This window comes from Ranitomeya variabilis, chromosome 2 (genome assembly GCF_051348905.1).
Source record: "Ranitomeya variabilis isolate aRanVar5 chromosome 2, aRanVar5.hap1, whole genome shotgun sequence".
Lineage (NCBI taxonomy): Eukaryota > Metazoa > Chordata > Amphibia > Anura > Dendrobatidae > Ranitomeya > Ranitomeya variabilis.
In genome coordinates this window covers 903,712,071-903,725,746 of record NC_135233.1, presented here as the reverse complement: position 1 = coordinate 903,725,746, position 13,676 = coordinate 903,712,071, and the positions used below count along the sequence as shown (strand labels likewise).

Below are 13,676 nucleotides of genomic sequence, written 5' to 3'. Positions count from 1 at the left end.
AGGCTGAAAAGGCTTTGTTAACCCTCTCTCAGGGGCATGATGAAGCGGAAATATATTGTCAAAAATTTCGGAAATGGTCGGTGCTTACTCAGTGGAATGAGTGCGCCCTGGCTGCAAACTTCAGAAATGGTCTTTCTGAGGCCATTAAGGATATTATGGTGGGGTTCCCTACGCCTACAGGTCTGAATGAGTCTATGGCTATGGCCATTCAGATTGATCGGCGTTTGCGGGAGAGCAAACCCGTGCACCAGTTGGCGGTGTCTTCTGAACAGGCACCTGAGACTATGCAATGTGATAGAATTCAGTCCAGAAGTGAACGGCAAAATTATAGGCGGAAAAATGGATTGTGTTTTTATTGTGGTGATTCAGCTCATGTTATATCAGCATGCTCTAAACGCACAAAAAAGCTTGATAAATCTTTTGCCATTGGTACTCTGCAGCCTAAGTTCATTTTGTCTGTGACTCTGATTTTTTCACTGTCTTCCATTTCCGTTGATGCCTATGTGGATTCGGGCGCTGCCCTGAGTCTTATGGATTGGTCATTTGCTAAATGCTGCGGTTTTAGTCTGGAGCCTCTGGAAGTTCCTATTCCTCTGAAGGGAATTGACTCTACACCATTGGCTATGAATAAACCGCAGTATTGGACACAAGTGACCATGCGCATGACTCCCGTTCATCAGGAGGTGATTCGCTTCCTTGTACTGTATAATTTACATGATGTACTAGTGCTGGGGCTGCCATGGTTACAAACTCATAATCCTGTCCTGGACTGGAAAACAATGTCTGTGTTAAGCTGGGGATGTCAGGGGGTTCATGATCATGCACCTCCGATTTCAATCGCTTCATCTACTCCTTCTGAGATCCCTGAGTTTTTGTCTGACTATAGGGATGTTTTTGAGGAGCCTAAGCTCAATTCGCTCCCTCCTCATAGAGATTGTGACTGTGCTATAGAATTGATTCCTGGCAGTAAGTTCCCTAAGGGTCGTTTATTTAATCTGTCACTGCCAGAGCATACTGCTATGCGGAATTATATTAAGGAGTCCTTGGAAAAGGGACATATTCGTCCATCTTCGTCCCCTCTGGGAGCAGGTTTTTTTTTCGTGGCAAAAAAAGACGGTTCCCTGAGGCCTTGTATAGATTATCGCCTTCTGAATCGCCTACAGTCAAATATCAGTATCCATTGCCATTATTGACTGACTTGTTTGCTCGCATTAAGGGGGCTAGGTGGTTCACTAAGATAGATCTTCGCGGTGCGTATAATCTGGTGCGGATAAAACAAGGTGATGAGTGGAAAACCGCATTTAATACGCCTGAGGGCCATTTTGAGTATTTGGTAATGCCTTTTGGACTCTCCAATGCTCCGTCAGTCTTTCAGTCCTTTATGCACAATATTTTCCGTGAATATCTGGATAAGTTTATGATTGTGTATTTGGATGATATTTTGGTGTTTTCTGATGACTGGGAGTCTCATGTTCTACAGGTCAGGAAGGTGTTTCAGGTTCTGCGGGCCAATTCTCTGTTTGTGAAGGGCTCAAAGTGTCTCTTCGGAGTCCAGAAGATTTCTTTTTTGGGGTACATTTTTTCTCCTTCTACTATTGAGATGGATCCCGTCAAGGTTCAGGCAATTTGTGACTGGACACAACCTACATCTGTTAAGAGCCTACAGAAGTTCTTGGGGTTTGCTAATTTTTATCGTCGGTTCATTGCAAATTTTTCCAGTATTGTTAAACCTTTGACTGATTTGACTAAAAAGGGTGCTGATGTTGCTAATTGGTCTCCTGCGGCTGTGGGGGCCTTTCAGGAACTTAAGCGCCGGTTTTCTTCTGCTCCTGTGTTGTGTCAACCAGATGTTTCACTTCCTTTTCAGGTTGAGGTTGATGCTTCCGAGATTGGAGCGGGGGCGGTTTTGTCACAGAGAAGTTCTGATGGCTCGGTGATGAAGCCATGTGCATTCTTCTCTAGAAAATTCTCGCCCGCCGAGCGCAATTATGATGTGGGTAATCGGGAGCTTTTGGCCATGAAGTGGGCATTTGAGGAGTGGCGTCATTGGCTTGAGGGTGCTAAACATCGTGTGGTGGTCTTGACTGATCACAAGAATCTCATTTACCTTGAGTCTGCCAGGCGTTTGAATCCTAGACAGGCTCGTTGGTCGTTGTTTTTTTTCTCGTTTCAATTTCGTGGTTTCATACCTGCCAGGTTCAAAGAATGTGAAGGCAGATGCTCTTTCCAGGAGTTTTGTGCCTGACTCTCCTGGAGACTCTGGGCCTACTGGTATCCTTAGGGATGGGGTAATATTGTCCGCCGTATCCCCAGACTTGCGACGTGCATTGCAGGAGTTTCAGGTGGATAAACCGGATCGTTGTCCACCAGAAAGACTGTTTGTTCCGGATGATTGGACCAGTAGAGTCATCTCCGAGGTCCATTCTTCTGTGTTGGCTGGTCATCCTGGAATATTTGGTACTAGAGACTTGGTGGCCAGGTCTTTTTGGTGGCCTTCCTTGTCTAGGGATGTGCGTACCTTTGTGCAGTCTTGTGAAGTGTGTGCTCGAGCTAAGCCTTGCTGTTCTCGGGCCAGTGGGTTGTTGTTATCCTTGCCCATCCCGAAGAGGCCTTGGACGCACATTTCCATGGATTTTATTTCTGATCTCCCGGTTTCACAGAAAATGTCCGTTATCTGGGTTGTGTGTGACCGCTTTTCTAAGATGGTTCATTTGGTGCCCTTGCCTAAGTTGCCTTCCTCCTCTGAGTTGGTCCCTTTATTTTTTCAGAACGTGGTTCGTTTGCATGGGATTCCGGAGAATATCGTTTCTGACAGGGGATCCCAGTTTGTGTCTAGATTTTGGCGGACATTTTGTGCCAAGATGGGCATTGATTTGTCTTTCTCGTCTGCATTCCATCCTCAGACGAATGGCCAGACGGAGCGAACTAATCAGACCTTGGAAACTTATTTGAGGTGTTTTGTTTCTGCTGACCAAGATGACTGGTTTGCTTTTTTGCCACTGGCCGAATTTGCTCTTAATAATCGGGCTAGTTCTGCCACGTTGGTCTCTCCTTTTTTTTGTAATTCGGGGTTTCATCCTCGTTTTTCCTCTGGTCAGGTGGAGTGTTCGGATTGTCCTGGAGTGGACGTGGTGGTGGACAGGCTACATCAAATTTGGAATCAGGTGGTGGACAATTTGAAGTTATCTCAGGAGAAGACTCAGCAGTTTGCTAATCGCCGTCGCCGCATGGGTCCCCGACTTCTTGTTGGGGATTTGGTGTGGTTGTCTTCTCGTTTTGTCCCTATGAGGGTCTCTTCTCCTTAGTTCAAGCCTCGGTTCATTGGTCCTTATAGGATCTCGGAGATTCTTAACCCTGTATCTTTTCGTTTGGATCTCCCAGCATCGTTTGCTATTCGTAATGTGTTCCATCGGTCGTTGTTGCGGAGGTATGAGGTGCCCGTTGTTCCTTCGGTTGAGCCTCCTGCTCCGGTGCTGGTGGAGGGAGAATTGGAGTATGTTGTTGAGAAGATCTTGGATTCTCGTGTTTCCAGATGCAAACTCCAGTATTTGGTTAAGTGGAAGGGTTATGGTCAGGAGGATAATTCCTGGGTGGTCGCCTCCGATGTTCATGCGACTGATTTGGTCCGCGCCTTCCATAGAGCTCACCCTGATCGCCCTGGGGGTTCTCGTGAGGGTTCGGTGACCCCTCCTCAAGGGGGGGTACTGTTGTGGATTCTGTTTGTGGGCTCCCTCTGGTGGTTACTGCTGGTACTGGGTGACTTTGGTGGGTTGCGGCCTTTGGTTTCCACCTGTCCATCAGAGGCTGGGTGTTTCCTATTTTACCTGGCCTTTCTGGCATTTCCTTGCCGGCTATCAATGTATTCAGATGTGCTCTGTTTTGTTCCTGCCTACCTGCTCCCAGATCTTTCAGGATTAGCTAAGTGCTGATTTTCAGTTGTTTAGTTTTTTGTCCAGCTTGCTTATTATGTCTCTATGCTAGCTGGTAGCTCTAGTGGACTGAGGTTCTCCCCATGTGCCATGAGTTGGCACATGGGTTCTTGTAATCTTAGGATGGTTTTTTGATTAGGGTTTTTTGCTGACCGCTCAGACCCCTTTTGTATCGTTCTGCTTTCTAGTTTACAGCGGGCCTCAATTTGCTAAACCTATATATATCATCTCTATGTGTGTGCCTTCCTCTCATTTCACCGTCAATACATGTGGGGGGCAACTATACCTTTTGGGGTTCGTTCCTCTGGAGGCAAGTGAGGTCTTTATTTTCTCTGCAGTACTAGTTAGCTCTTAGGCTGGTGCGTGGCGTCTAGAACCAACGTAGGCACGCTCCCTGGCTATCTCTAGTTGCGTTTGTCAGGCGTAGGGCAGCGGTCAGCCCAGGTTCCATCACCCTAGAGCTCGTCCGTTATATATTTGTACCTTGCTTGTCCTGTGCTATCCCTAGCCATTGGGATTCATGACAGTTAGTACAGTTTTTTTTCCTGTGTGTTACTCTACTTATATACAGCTCTATTTTGCATTTAAAAAAAATTAAAAAACAGGCCACATATTCGGCAGTGTGGTATTTCCGTGACAGGCTTCATATATCTGCATGCTCCAAGTTTGGGCATTTTAGGCCGTTAGTCCAGTTTTTTTCCTGTTTACTACTCTACTTATATACAGCACTATTTTGAATTTAAAAAATACAGGCCACATATTTGGCAGTATGATATTTCCCTGACAGGCCTCATCTATCTGTGCTAAATATTTGGCCATTTTAGGCCTACATATTCTAGTGTTTTTGCTGTCTGTTTCCCTACTTATTGACACCAATTTGATAACCAAAAAAACATTTTTTTTCTACAGTCCAGATAGTTTAAAGTGTGGTTTTCCCGCACACTTATCATATACAAGTTTGCTCCCAATTCAGCCATTTGTATTGAACGTGTAAAATATTCTAGTCCACTTACAATGGGTAAGGCGCATGGCAAGGGACGAGGAAGTGGGCGTGATGGTGCATGCTGAGGCCGGGGCCATGGGCAAGCCGAAATTGGGCCACAAAAAACACCCACATCTTCTAGCCGGACATTAGTGTCTGAAGTCCTAGGGGACCTCAGCAAGAGAGCACTATTGAAGCCAGAGCAGTGTGAAAAGGTTGTTAGTTGGATAGCGGATAATACTTCCAGTTACTTGGCCACCAACACCCTGTCTTCCACATGGTAAAGTCTGAGTAGCCATGAATCTGGACCACATAATACTCACCCTGATCTTCCTTCCTCCCACCATGCTGAGTGCCCTGAGACAACTAATCCCACACTCGGACACTCCGAAGAGCTGTTCACTATTCCATTTATAGATTTGGGCCTCCCGCCCGGTCCACTTGAAGCAGGGCAAGATGAGATTCCAAGTAGTGATGGCCAAATATTTGAACAGCCACGGTCATAACAGGTGGACGATGAAGAGACACAATTGCCAGAAAGCCCAGAAAGTCAGGAGAAGGACCAGGGTGCAGAAGTGGAAGATGAGTTGGTGGATGATACAGTAACAGACCCAACCTGGCAGGAGGACATGCAGAGCGAGGGCAGCAGCACACAGGGGGAGGGAGGTGTAGCACCCCTTCAGGCAGGAAGAAGTGGTGTGGTGGCCACAGACAGAAGGCGGGAAACCGTTCCCCATAACACCAACATGACGGAAGTTGCCAATCCAACTGTTAGGTCTTCCTGAGACTTATTATTTTTTAAAGACTCTGCCGATAACCCCAAAGAGGCCATTTGCAACACCTGTCATGCCAGCATCAGCAGGGGTAGCAAAACTACCAGTCTGACCACCACCAACATGATCAGGCACATGGCAGCAAAGCACCCAACTTTGTGGGCCCAACCCCAGGCTCCAGGAACAGTGTCTGTGGGTGACACCACTACTTTTTCCACTCTTGTGCATGCAAGCCAATCCTCTGTCCACGGTGCATGTGAAGATGCCTCCTACCCTGCACCTGCTGTTTCCCACAGTCAAATAGCACCATCATCAAGCACGTCCACATCCTTGTCCCAGCACAGCCTTCAGTTGTCCATACCCCAGTCATTGGAATGCAAGTGGAAATGCGTAGCCAACGCCCCACAGGCCATAGTACTAAATTCACACATTTCTCATCTGCTTGCACTGGAAATGTTGCCCTTTAGGCTCATGGAGACTAAATCTTTCTGCAACCTGATGGAGGCGGCCTTCCCAAGGTACTCGGTCCCCAGCCACCACTATTTCTCCCACTGTGCCGTCCCAGCATTACACAAGCACGTGTCCCACAACACTACCCGTGTCCTCAACAATGCAGTTACTGGAAAAGTACACCTAACCACAGACACGTGGACAAGTGCTTGTGAACAGGGATGGTACATCTCACTGACAGCACACTGGGTTAACATAGTGGAAGCCGGGACTGAGTTGGACCTTGGGATGGAACACGTCCTCCCAACACCAAGGATTGCGGGCCCTACATCAATAAGGGTAGCCCCCACAGTCTACAGCTCCTGCACCTCCTCCTCCTACTCTTCAGCCTCCATCTCTGAAATGAGCTCATCAGTCCCAAGCTGGAAGCACTGCTACACTGCCAAATCCAAGCGGTAACAGGCTGTGCTGAAGCTAATATGCTTTGGTGACATACCGCACAATCCTGAAGAGTTGTGGACAGCTATGAAAGAGCAGGCAGATCTGTAGCTGACACCGCTAAACCTCCAGCCAGGTATGGTTGTGTGTGACAATAGCAGGAACCTGGTGGCGGCTTTGAGGCAAGGCGAACGGACACACGTACCATGCCTGGCCCATGTGCTTAACCTCGTTGTTCAACGGTTTATAAAAAGCTACCCGGAGCTGCCAGATCTGTTTGTGAAAGTACGGCGCCTGTGTGCCCATTTTAGAAAGTGAGCTACAGCTTCAGAATCCCTTGCCGTGCATCAGCAGCGATTGCAGCTTCCGGCTCACCCACTGGTGTGTGATATCCCCACGTGTTGGACCTCTACACTGCAGATGTTGGAAAGGATTTGTGAGCAGAAGAGGGCAGTTGTTGAATACCAGCATCAACAAGGCCATCATTACTCAGGTCAGACTCCATACATAAGACCTCAGGAATGGACATGATGTCAGACATATGTAACATCCTCCAAAACTTTGAGGAGTCCACCAAGATAGTGAGCAGCAATGACGCCATAGTTAGCATTACCATCCCGCTTCTCTGCATTCTGAAAAGCTCTCTGCTCACAATGAAAGAGGAGACATTACAGGCGGAGCAGGAGGACATGGAGCAAGGAACCATACAGGGTGATTACACACAGCCCAGCCTCATGTCATCCCAATGTGGATTGTTTGACAGTGAGGAAGAGGAGGAGGAGGAGGAACAGGAGCTACTATCATGCGCTGATGGTACTACAAGCACAACTGTCATACCATCTGTTCAGCCTGGATCGCTTGAGGACAGGGAGAAAGAGGAGGAGGACAGCTTGGTCAGTCGTCCTGTTGATGAGAACACAGAAGGCTTGTCTGATACCAGTCTGGCATGCATGGCTGACTTTATGTTGCGCTGCCTTTCTCGTGACCCTCATATTGTAAAAATTTTGGGTGACAATCATTACTGGGTAGTGACACTTTTAGACCCACGTTGCAAGGAGAACTTTAAATCTCTTCTTCCGGAGGCAGACAGGTGTACAAAAATGGCGCATTACCAGAGGGCCATTGTTGCAGAATTAGTAAAAAAATTCCCATCTCAAAACGCTGGCAGCAGACATAACAGTTTGTTGGACAACCAAGGAGTACAGGCAAGAGAGACACAACTCCAATCCAGCAGAGGCAGGGGAACACTGGCAAAGTTCTGGGACAGTTTCCTTAGACCCTCCCATCGCCCTGGCCCTGAGGCAAGGGGTAATGTCACAAGGAATGGAATGTTTTCTAAGATGCTGAGGGAGTACCTTGCTGACTGTACCAACGTCCTCCGTGATTCCTCTGTGCCTTTTAATTATTGGGTATCGAAGCTGGACACATGGCATGTACTGTCTCTCTACACCTTGGAGGTTCTGGCCTGCCCTGCCACTAGCATTTTGTCAGAGCGGGTTTTTAGTGCCGCTGGTGGAATTATCACCGATAAGCGCATTCGCCTGTCAATGGAAAATGCAGACAAGCTGACTCTTATAAAAATGAACGATGGCTGGATTGGGCCAGACTTCTCTACACCCCCAAATGACAGCAAAACATGACCTTCAAAACAGTATATTTTGGGGAGGTGTATTCCCATGCACCTCTTCACACTTACACATGGGTATACACTTCCTGATATTGGCCATTTAGTGTACTCCTCCTCCTTTTCCTCATCCTCATCATCCACCACCACTAGAACTCCAGGGTGAATGTGTTCTCTGCTGCTACAGCCATTCAATTTTTTGGCAAGGGTGTCTATGATCCCCATAAATATTTTTGAAAAAATGTACCCCCCATGGGAAAATGTTTGTTAGCCCATGCACTTAGTGTATGGGCATTAAAAGTCAAGGAGACCCGCTCCTTTAAATTGGGCCTATTTTTTAATGAGGCCTTCCTCCACGTCTAATCATCCACCGCCACTAGATCGCCAGGGTTATCGTGTTCCATGCTGCTACATCCACTCTAGTTTTTTGCAAGGGTGTTTATGATGCCCGTAAACAATTTTTTTAAAAAATAATTACCCCCATGGGGAAATGTTTGTCAGCCCATACACTTAGTGTATGGGCATTACAAGTCTAGGAGACTGGCTCCTTTGTAATGGGACAGTTTTTTATGAGGCCTTCCTCCATGAATCTTCCAAGGGGGGATTGAGGTGCATGCAAATTTGGGTCAAAGTGGCCCTTGCATTCAATGCATAAGGAAACAGTATGGCAGGACCAACTGAAGAATGTGAAGTGGGTTTTCCTGTGGCCTTCTAGTACCTGGGTTTAAAGGCTTCTTGGGGTGCAAATGACTTGGTAGCAGGGCAGGCCTTGCAGTCAAAACAGTATGGGATTACAAAATGAATAGTGTGAAGTGGATTTTCCTGTGACCATCCAGTATGTGCTTTCAAAGGCTCATTGGGGTACATATGACTTGGTAGCAGGGCAGGCCTTGCAGTCAATGTATAAGAAAACAGTATGGGAGTGCAAAATGAATAATGTGAAGTGGATTTTCCTGTGGCCATCCAGTATCTGGGTTCCAAGGCTTCTTGGGGTGCATATGACTTGATAGCAGAGCAGGCTTTGCATTCAATGCAACACTTTTTCAGGAAGCCCTCCTGTACCTCTCGTGAAAGGGGTATTGGGGTGCGTCGTAATTCTTGGCAGCCCTGCCACTCACTGCATAGGCAATAACAGCATAGGTGACCCTCTGTTTAATAATGGCCCTTTAAGAATATTAATGCCACCTGATGTCCCTCTAAAAATAGGCTTTGTGACTTTTAAAGTCCCTTCTTCATAAATGAAACAAGATGTGTCTCCTTATGTGTCACACACCATATGGCCAGCTAGGGTTGTTAAATGCTGCAATGACATTTCCCACTGAATGCATTTGTATTGTTTGAAAGCAATGTTACATTTGAAAAATGCATCAAAAATGCTGCGTGTGAACGTAGCCCAAGTGGTGGAGGAACATTTTGGTCTGGGGTTAATTATTTTGCCTTATATACAAGTACTACCCTGGAAACGATATACCTTAAAATATTTCCCAGCAAAATCCATTTTGGTTTAGTTTTTGTATGTTTTTTGGTGCACCTATAAAAATTGCGTGAAACTCTGACAACATTGTTTACAGCTATGACCTAGGAGTCAGAAATTCTTCCAGGGGCGATCCTCATGATGTTTCCATGTCATTTGAGCAGTATTTCCATCATTTTCAGACTTTTTAGACCTTAAAAGGACCCCCGAGGGGGATTGCGGTAAAAATACTCTGGTTTCCCATAGACTTACATTGGGCTCGTTCTTCTGTCCGAGTACCCGAGTATTCCAATTTGCTCAACCCGAGCAACGAGCACCCTAGCATTTTAGTGCTCGCTCATCACTATTTAAGACCAAACTTCACTTAACACCCCTGAGAAAACAGGGACGGTGATACATTAAGGGTTTTTGTGCTCTTCTACCTATGGCCTCATTCAGACATCCTTTTTCACATATATACGTTCTATCCCTATTTTTGAAAGATGACACTTGTATCCAGAATATTCTATGGGGCTGTTCACGTCTCTGTGTTTTTTTGCAGACCATGTGTCTGCATTACAAAATAGTTATGAATATACTGTATGTCAATTGTGTTGGACAAGCCAAATATCAAAATGCCCCGTACAAGTCTATTTATTGTCATTGAACTTCTCTGTGTACTTATCCAGTATTTTATTATTATACTACTCTCCTGCATTTTTGAGTAAGTAGGGGGTTGTGGGCACATCATATTAGATGGCACCTTTGTGCTGTAAATATATTTTATTTGTGTGTTGTCCTTAATATATTTTGTAAAAATATTCTGTAAAATGTATTTGTTAATGATCACCTATATTTCTTGTGTGGTATTTGTAGCTCTGTTTTGAGGAGTGGAGTTCCCTTTCAGCACCTACTGTACATTGTTGACTGTATTGGCTCCAAACCTTTCTAGTGCTACAATTAGGGTTGAGCGACTTTTGTTTTTTTAGGATCGAGTCGGGTCTCGTGAAACCCGACTGTCTCGAAAGTCGGATCGTGTGAAATCGGCCGATTATTGTGAAAAGTCGGGGGCCAACCGAAACACGAAACCCAATGCAGGTCAATGGGGATTTTTTTATTTTTTTTTCTCTCTCTCTCTCTCTCTCTCGTCCCTGCAAAGTTTGTGTTTCACTGTCGCTATATCCCAAACGTTAAGATGGCGGTTTTACCCTCTGTGACGCCGCACAAAGCAAGCCGGAACCTATGTCATCACGCTGCCCACACTCCTTCATTGGCTGAAAAAATGGCGGGGAAAGCGTCATATGAAACGTAACTTTGGCGCAAAGATCGCCGACCGCATGGCCGATTCCACAGTGGGATCAGGTCGGGTTTCATGAAACCCGACTTTGCTGAAAGTCATCGACTTTTGAAAATGTCCGATCCGTTTCGCTCAACCCTAGCTACAATATAAGAGTCTTCTTATTGTCATATTTTTCTAGTGCTTTTACTTCTTGCAAGTTTTCAGTTTTGTCTACATTTGACTTGATGAACTATGTTGGACCAACATGGGATTCATGTCTTTAATAAATTTGGCATACAATGAGTGGTGTCAGGAATGTTTTTTTTTAAATAAAGTATTTTAAAATTGTAGCACTTTATTACAGCATTAGTAATGCATCTTATTTACACTGCTATAACTGGGACGTGGTACCAGTGTTTTTTTTTTGCTGCGCATGGACTGTTCTCCCTCTTATTTTTTATTTTCAACAATGTGACTAAGAACTAACATCAGATAGTTGCTACCTACTGATGCTGATCTTTGTGAGCCCAGAGTGCTCGCAGACTGCTCTTGCCGGCAATTCAGTTGTTTCTGCTGAATTCATGTAGACAGAACGTTATCCTGAATTAGTCTATCAGCATGACATTGGCAGTCACACCCTGTCAACAAGGCAAACTGGAAGAGAAGTCCCTGCTTTGTTGACGTGGAGCAGTTGAATCACTGGCAGGAGCTGTCAGCGACCGGTGCTGGGGTATAACATGCAAGTAGTTAGCAACAACCTGCATGTTGTTTTTTTTTACTATGAGCTTAAAAACTAACAAAATCCTGGATAACACATTTAACTACGCAAACACAGGGGTATTAAGAAACATTATACCATAGAATGTGACAGACCACCTCTAGGGTGACTGCTGACTGGTGTTTTTAAGGTGTGAAGTGACCTATATCCATGGACCTTTCTATCCTGACAGTATCAGTTATTTCTACATTGGTTGGTTATGTAAAATGAGTGTAACCTGTATTATTTTTGTTTTCTAACTATTCATATATGCAGAGCTCAGCAGTCTATATCTACTATCCTGGGGCCATTTATTTCTATTTCTTTTGAGTAGATGCATTTCGTTTTTGTCTTCTGGAGCTTCTCATTATGTTTTCACGCTAACACAGGATAATATGTTGACATGTGAAACAACCTAATTTCCTTATTTGCTCATGTTTTGTCATTCTGTACATTTTTATAATCAGCCAACACAAAACCATCATCAGCAAACTGATCCTCTTGGAATGGAAAAATCCTTAGATGCTGATAATAGCTCGCATCCACCCCCATCAAAAACTATCCCATTGGATGGTCTATTTCTAGGGGTAACCATCTCTTTCCCAATTCCTCTGGTGTATTAGCCAGCGAATTAGTAGTGAGGGGGTGTCAAATTTGAGGCAACAAAACAACAGTGACTAACACAAAGCCTCGGCAATAATAATTTAAAGGTATCTGTCATTACTAATGCTACAAAAAACAGAAATATTTTATTAAAAAACAAACAATCAAAACCACTATCCCTCATTATTCTCTTTTGAGCATTTTATTAACCAGTTAGATCCCTTGTTGGTCCAACATCATCCTTCAAACCCAATGTAATCCAGAAAGAAAGAAGAAAAATGAAATAATTCTCTGATATATAGCCTTAAACACTTTATCTTAATGTACACAGCACTCTCCTCCTTTTTGTTGCAGACATTAGCCTTTATTATTTCTATAGTAAATGGATGGTGAGTCACAAGAATGATGTTCCCTGGTGGGCCTTGTGTTCTCCAGTCTGATAATGCCTGCCTGTATATAGCTTATTGTCATCTACAATTGCATTCACCATTCTCCTAGCTTCATGTAAGACAACCTCTAGATTGGAATACAGTATGTGAACATCATAGAGGAGGGTAGGTTCCTTATGAGTTGAGGAGAAGCTTGCCGACTTGAGCAGTTCATAAATTACATGTTTAATATGAATGACTGCATGTAATAAAACACAGTCTGTGACCATTAGTTTATTGCGGCAGCAACTTCAATTTAAAAGCAGAGTTGTGGTTATGAAATAACCCATATTTACAATGTTTGTTTAATATTTATTTATTGTTTCGACTATTCTGCTTATTATTCTATTTCATTTTCGTGATGTCTGTCACGTCCCCCGGCGTCCACAGGGTTACGCGCTGCTGCCGAGAACTTCCTGCACTGAATGTGTCAGCACCTGCAGTAAAGCAGAGCACAGCGGTGACGTCACCGCTGTGCTCTACTTTACTGCCGGCGCTGACACATTCAGTGTAGGAAGCTCTGAGCAGCAGCGCGTAACCCTGTGGACGCCGGGGGATGTGACAGACATCAGAATGTGAGTATGTACTGTTTTTTTTTTTACTTTTACAATGGTAACCAGGGTAAATATCGGGTTACTAAGCGCGGCCCTGCGCTTAGTAACCCGATGTTTGCCCTGGTTACCTGGGTGCTGCAGGGGGACTTCGGCATCGTTGAAGACAGTTTCAACGATGCTGAAGTCATTCCCCTGATCGTTGGTCGCTGGAGAGAGCTGTCTGTGTGACAGCTCCCCAGCGACCTAAACAGCGACGCTGCAGCGATCGGCTCGTTGTCTATATCGCTGCAGCGTCGCTGAGTGTGACGGTACCTTACTCTTTCTCCTTCTCTTGGCTGTCTTCTCTCCTTTTCTCTTCTCTAAAGGCTCATTTACACTGGCCAACCTCCAGACGTAAACATTTGTC

At 45.1% G+C, this 13,676-nt stretch overlaps 1 protein-coding gene across 4 annotated transcripts in view; it reads left to right on the top strand.

The window, feature by feature from the left end:
- The window catches only part of NLGN1 (neuroligin 1), a 1,307,981-nt gene that overhangs the window by 187,647 nt on the left and 1,106,658 nt on the right, over window positions 1-13,676 (top strand). The window lies entirely within an intron of this gene.